Genomic DNA, 6,020 nt, shown 5'->3' with positions numbered 1-6,020 from the left:
CCCGCCGCGGGGCCGCCCCTCGGCAGCGCCCGCCCGCCGGCCCGGCGGAGCCGCTGTCTCTGCCGCTTAGGGCGGTGCGCGGCTGCCGCGGCTGGCGGCCGGACTCGGAGCCGTTGCTAGGAGACGGAGCCGTGACACAGGGAAATGGCTGCAGGACGGCCGCCGCCGCCGCCCCCCCACCTGGGCACCTGCGCCCGCCCGCCTCGGCCCTGCCCTCACACGGCCCGCCCCCGGCCGCCCGGCCCCGCCCCAGCCGCCACGCCCTGCCCCGCCTCGGCCCGCCTTTTTCGTGCGTGCTGAGGCGGCGGGGTCAGGTACCGTCCGGCACTCCCTGCCACTTTGCCCCTTGTGGAGATTTAGGGGCGGCCGACCGTGCTCCTGGGCGGAGGCTGGAGATGTGCAGCTCCTTCTCATGCCTGCCGCACAGCCACCTCTCACTCCTCCTGAGAGCAATAGGGCGCTCCCAAGCACAGGTGTAGCAGTAGGGCTTGGAGGGAGCATCCTGTCATGTGCTCAGCTATGATTGTTTTCCTGGTCCAACAAGTAGCTGGCCAAGGGAGAGGTGCAGACTTATCCTCTCCCTTCCTCTTGGTTTGTCCTTTAGCATCATGCACCTCTCCCAGGCTGCTCAAGGTCTTGCATCACCAGATGGCCCTTGTCCCCTGCTAGCTCTCCAGTTTAGGAGCTCACCAGCGGTGTAAAATCATAGAATCATAGAATCACCAAGGCTGAAAAAGACCTCCAAGATCATCCAATCCACCTGTCCATCTACCACCAATATTCCCCTCAGTCAACCACGTCCCTTAGTACATCATCTACATGTTTCTTGAACACCTCCAGGGAATCCTCCATCAGCGGTGTCCTGGTGCCCTCACAACCAGTTATCTCTGCATCTCTTTACAAAATGCTCATCCTGAACACACATCTCAAATGACAATATAGAGGATTTAAAAGGGAGAATGGCACATGCAGCAAGATCAAGACTTTTTTCCCCTTGAGTTTACAGGAATGATGAGGAAGACAGCCAAGAAGCAGATGAGAAGATGAAGAAAGCAATAAAGGAAGAAAGATGAAAGTCAGAGCTGAGATATGTCAGTGTGGTCACACTGGCTCTCACATTTTCTGCAGAGACCAGGAAAGAGTATTATCATCTGAGCATCTTTGTGGAAATTCTGATTAAATTGAAGCCACATTACACCGTCACACAGGGAGATATAATCTAGCACATCCCATCATACTGCTTGTCTTATTTAAGAGATTGCAGTTCATTGCTTTAGTAGAGTCTTCTCAGAGGCTCACTGTGAGGGCAAATCTTTGGCAGGTATCTCAATATGTACTGAAAACTCATCCTGGGAAACGTGGGTTTCCTACAAACATGTATTGTGTGGTTTGCTGGGGTGGATGAACTGAACCCACCCTTTTTAAGTGGTCTAGGATAACAACTGAAGCTGGAGTGTGACTCAGCCCAGGCCAAAACAGCCCTCTTCTACCTCTGCTTGACCTCTTCTTGCATGGGAAAACTCTGCTTTGTGTAACAACATGCCAGGAGCCAAGAAGCAATAAATAGAATTGTTATGGTTCCAAATGGTGATGTTTTGTTTTGTCGTTTTTTAAAGTGATCCAACACAGGGTGACAAAATTGTAGGAGAGATTATGAATATTCATTTAAGTTTTACATATTCCAGCCTCAATGTTTCTGTAGTTCTATGAATTTTCATTGAGACTGCTAGTGCACGCCATTTACCCCAACTATCAATGCCTGATTTGAGAACAAACAAATCCTAAATCTGCACATATGCGTTTTGATCTCAGTTGCAGTCTGTCTACAAAATCACTTGGGGCACATTTCTTTTAGTACATATATAACTTCTGGTTATGCAACAGGCTTGAAATTTAAGATTTATTATTTAAGAACTTCTTATAAAACTGTGCTTTGAACAGTCTCGTTGAACCTGAGCCTTCCGACATTCGATAATTTGCTTTGTGTTCAGCCCAGACTATCACAGAAATCCAAACATATCACATCTGTTTCCACTAGAGACCTGTATCACATCAATAATGCAGCATCATCAGACTCTCCCTGAAAAGCTCCTGTGTTAGAGGGAGAACAAGAGTGAGTTTTTAAAGGGCAAAGAGCTCTTTTCCCTATCTGAGTCATATTTTCTATTTCTGTCAAATGAAACCATTCTATTTAGCCATCTTTTTATACAACAGCCTTTCCATATTTTCATTGCTAAAGTTTTGAGTGATTAGGCTATCATCACATTCACAGTTTTCAAGTTACTCCTACCAAAATTTGTTGTAGGTGAGTTCAAATCCTGGAAAAATAGAAATGTGTTCTTGGATGAAAAGCTGCTGAAGATGATGTTATGCAGTAGCAAGCAATGCAATCTTAATTGACTCTACATGGTAAGGACTGGTTCTACAAAGGCAGGTTGAATCCCTTAGAGCAAGTTACTATGCTGAGTTACATATCCTTAGGTATCCTACAAATTCTTCTTGTTCTTTAACAAATACATTGGGAGCTTTAATGAAACATTTATTTTATTTTTAATTGACATGGATTGTGTGTTCCCAGAAGTGGAATGGTTGCAAAAGACAGCTTTCCTATCAGTCTGATTTACTGGTTGCCTGAGTTAATTTGTAACTCTGCAGTGTTTGAGCACTACTGACAGTTTCAGAATATGCCTTACCTTTCTATAACTTAACGCATGATGATATTTATCATTAAACTGTGGTGAACTTAAATAATTATTAGGAATTGCGGATAAATTATTAGACCTGGGTTACCTCTCTCCTCTCCCTCTCCCCTCCATCACTAATTTTTAAGCATATACCTGTTTTTGTTATATTGTTTGTGCATAAGATGATAACCTTCACATGGCCCATCTTGGAAAATGCTTCAGTACAACCACACCATCAATTTTAGTATATCCACTTGAATAAGTTCCACTCCAGGCTGGCTGGATATGTCAGCTCTAATCCAGGAGATGCGTAGCCAAGTTAATATACCTCAGCCCTCAGCAGGCCCAAGGTCCAAAAATGATTCAAAGGACAACCTAAAGTACTTGGTGTACTTACAGAAAATATTACAGGGCCTATGGACTCCAGCCATGGACCAGGAGTTCCCAGCATAGAGAGAGATCTTACAAAACAAAACAGAGAGCAGGCCCTTACTAGATATACTTGTAGACCGGGCACAAGATGAAAAAAGATTCTTAGACAAGTGCTATTAAAAGCATAAGAGAGAGACGTATTGCACAGACTTCAGGTTTCCCTCAGTGATTTATCTTCACAATTTCTCAGACACAGAGTAACAGAAGTCTCAAAGGGTCATTTCCATCTCAACCTACATCCTGCTACCAAGCAGAATGGCTTCCAGTCATAACAGTGGCTCTAGCCTGAAAGCATGTTTTAATTTTAAATTTAGCCTTAGCTAACTTATTACATTAATAAAAATAAGAGCTGATGTACATTTCGTACGTGCGCTTCCAAGTATATAGTACTGCATGCCAAGATTTCCTGAGTCTTTGTTGCTGGAGTTCATAGCCTCATCTTATTCAATAGTTTAGGAAGTTGTAAGAGCATCACTCTCAGCCTGAGCACTGGTCTCATAGTGTATGTTCTGCCTTATGTGAGCCCCACGTACATTTGTTTTTTTTTGTTAGTATATTTCCCACATCAGTGGAGATTCTGCTTTGATTAATGATAGTGATCCTGTTATGATTAATGATGATTTGACAACCAATGCAAAGCAGCACAGTGAATGAATTACAAGAAATCATTTTCACTGAGAAAATTTATGTTTGAAATCCTTACAGGCTTACATGAAAGAGTGCATCCTTATTGTTTATTAGATCCATCTGGCTTATCTGATACATGGTAGAATCAGAGGCAACCTTTCATTGCATAGCAAACCTGAGTCTTGAAAATCCACTGAGAGTGAACGGCAATTTGCATGTCTACTCTTCTTTCAGAATTAATTACAGCAGAGATAAACATTGCTGGGAACATTTGTCAGGGTGAAGGATCTCACAGCCGTGAGATCTGGTGACTGAAAGGTAAAGGGAATAAATATTTTAAGATGAACAATTTTAGAGAAAAAAAATGAAGGAACTGCTTGTTAATCTCACTTCTTATTGACAATCAGTTCTTGCTGACAATCTCTGTGAATAAATTTTTACTTTTATTTTTGAGATATCAATAACACTTGCAACTCTGTAAATATGCACATTTTTAACTGGCATCTTGCAAAAAGACTGAAACTAGAGGAGGCAATGTTAAATGCTCCTGAGTCAGTTGTGACATGTTGCAGGAAATCTGTGATGGTTGGACCCTCTGGTTATGAACTGTGCTCAGGGCGTATGTCACTCAATTGCTTTTAAATGTTCTGTGCATGACTTCTCAGCTGGCTTAAAAAGAAGTAGGAACCATTCAGCTATGTTATTTGCTTTCACTTTTGGTTTGTTGATACTAGACAGCTGCAAACACATACACTTTTGTGCTGTTATTTGAGGACATAAAAACACATGAAGGTTAGTCATGAATACTTCCCAAACTACTGGCTGAGAAAGCAAGATCAGTGCAGTATTTCCACCAAATCTCTGCAATAAATACGTATTTTCTAATCTTGTTCCCCTTTTACCTACTTCATTGCTCTACAATGTAAGCTCTTTGAGCTGGGGTCCATCCCAAGACAACTTGACCTTAATTGCAATGACATTTCTGTGTACTAATCACGACATGGCTGTATCTCCTTATTGTTTGAACAGTTTTGCTGACAATTTGAAGGTCTACAGCAAATGCACTGGTAGAAACGAACATGTATTTTAAAAGAAGAGTTTATAAAACAACTAATTTTACCTTCAATCCTTAGAAATTGTATTTTGAGTCAGTAGGAGCACATTTGTCTATGAGATAATGACAACATATATGGGACTGAAGATTGGAAAATGTCTCTATTGTAAGTGATATTAAAAATAAGTTACTTACATGCCAAAGCGTTTGTTGTAGGAGGTGAACATTAGAATACACCAGTAACATATGGCTCCCGCTGTCTTTTTTTTTTTTTTCGCAGGGCAGTAAGTGCTAGAGGAATTTTTACCCTTGGTAATTTAAAATTGTAGATGTTCAAAAATAAAACTTGATACCAGCATTTTTGCAGCTCTGCGCAGGGATTTTTCAACAAGGAGAGAGATGCTTGTGCTTTTTGTCTGCATTGCTCATTGCAAGTTCTGACATCAGAGAGTTCTGGTGATATGAAGACTGCTGAGAAGGAGGAATTGCGGACATTTTGCCTCCTCCACGCAGGGCCAGAACATGGATGAAGTGATGAAAGAGCTGAACTGCTCAGCCACAATGAGCTACAGTCACAGCGAGCAGGACTAGTTAGCAGATATTCTACAAATGTAATCATTTCACCATTTCCCCATCTGTTTCTTGTATGCACCTGCTGCTTCCCAGCATATCCTCAGGCTGCTGGGAAGCAGGGCTGTCATTTCATTACATAAAATGCACAATGACTATGTCAGTTGGGGGAATTCCTCACTGGTCTGGTGAGACACTAGAACAATGCAGTCAAGCATAATAATGCTTATAATTAATAAGATGATTTGCGGCAATCTTCATGAAAGCACAGCCTATCAGTCAGGAGAATAAGGCAATGATTGTATCTTTCCTTTTTAAGAGAAGGAAAGTCTCAGATCAGTACTCACTACATATGTACATACTCGTGCAGCTTGATAGGTGTCTTTGCCCTACATTATTAAGGGATTAACTTAGCATTTAATAAATGGAAAATATAACAGTATAATTTTTATATGCTATCAAGAGAGATTAACCCAAATTTTTGACCTGTTTTTTTTTTCCTTTTCCTTTTTTTTTTTTTCCATGCCTTTTCCCTTCCTCCATGACCTGCAATCAGGTTTTACTCTACAATGGACATCTAATTGTCACTGAGAGAAGACCACAAGGTAGCATAAAGTACTTACCCATTACCAGTAGTCTTTATAGACTGTTAA

The 6,020-nt window shown here is 41.8% G+C and overlaps 1 long non-coding RNA gene across 1 annotated transcript in view; it reads left to right on the top strand.

Annotated features, from left to right (window-relative positions):
• The window catches only part of LOC110394071, a 2,226-nt gene extending 641 nt beyond the window's left edge, over positions 1–1,585 (top strand). The window contains exon 2 of the long non-coding RNA XR_002435354.1: positions 1,007–1,585. This is a non-coding gene — a long non-coding RNA (uncharacterized LOC110394071). The remainder of the gene's footprint in view (positions 1–1,006) is intronic.

The sequence above is a fragment of the Numida meleagris genome, chromosome 2 (assembly GCF_002078875.1).
Source record: "Numida meleagris isolate 19003 breed g44 Domestic line chromosome 2, NumMel1.0, whole genome shotgun sequence".
NCBI lineage: Eukaryota > Metazoa > Chordata > Aves > Galliformes > Numididae > Numida > Numida meleagris.
This window is presented reverse-complemented; position numbering and strand designations above follow the sequence as displayed.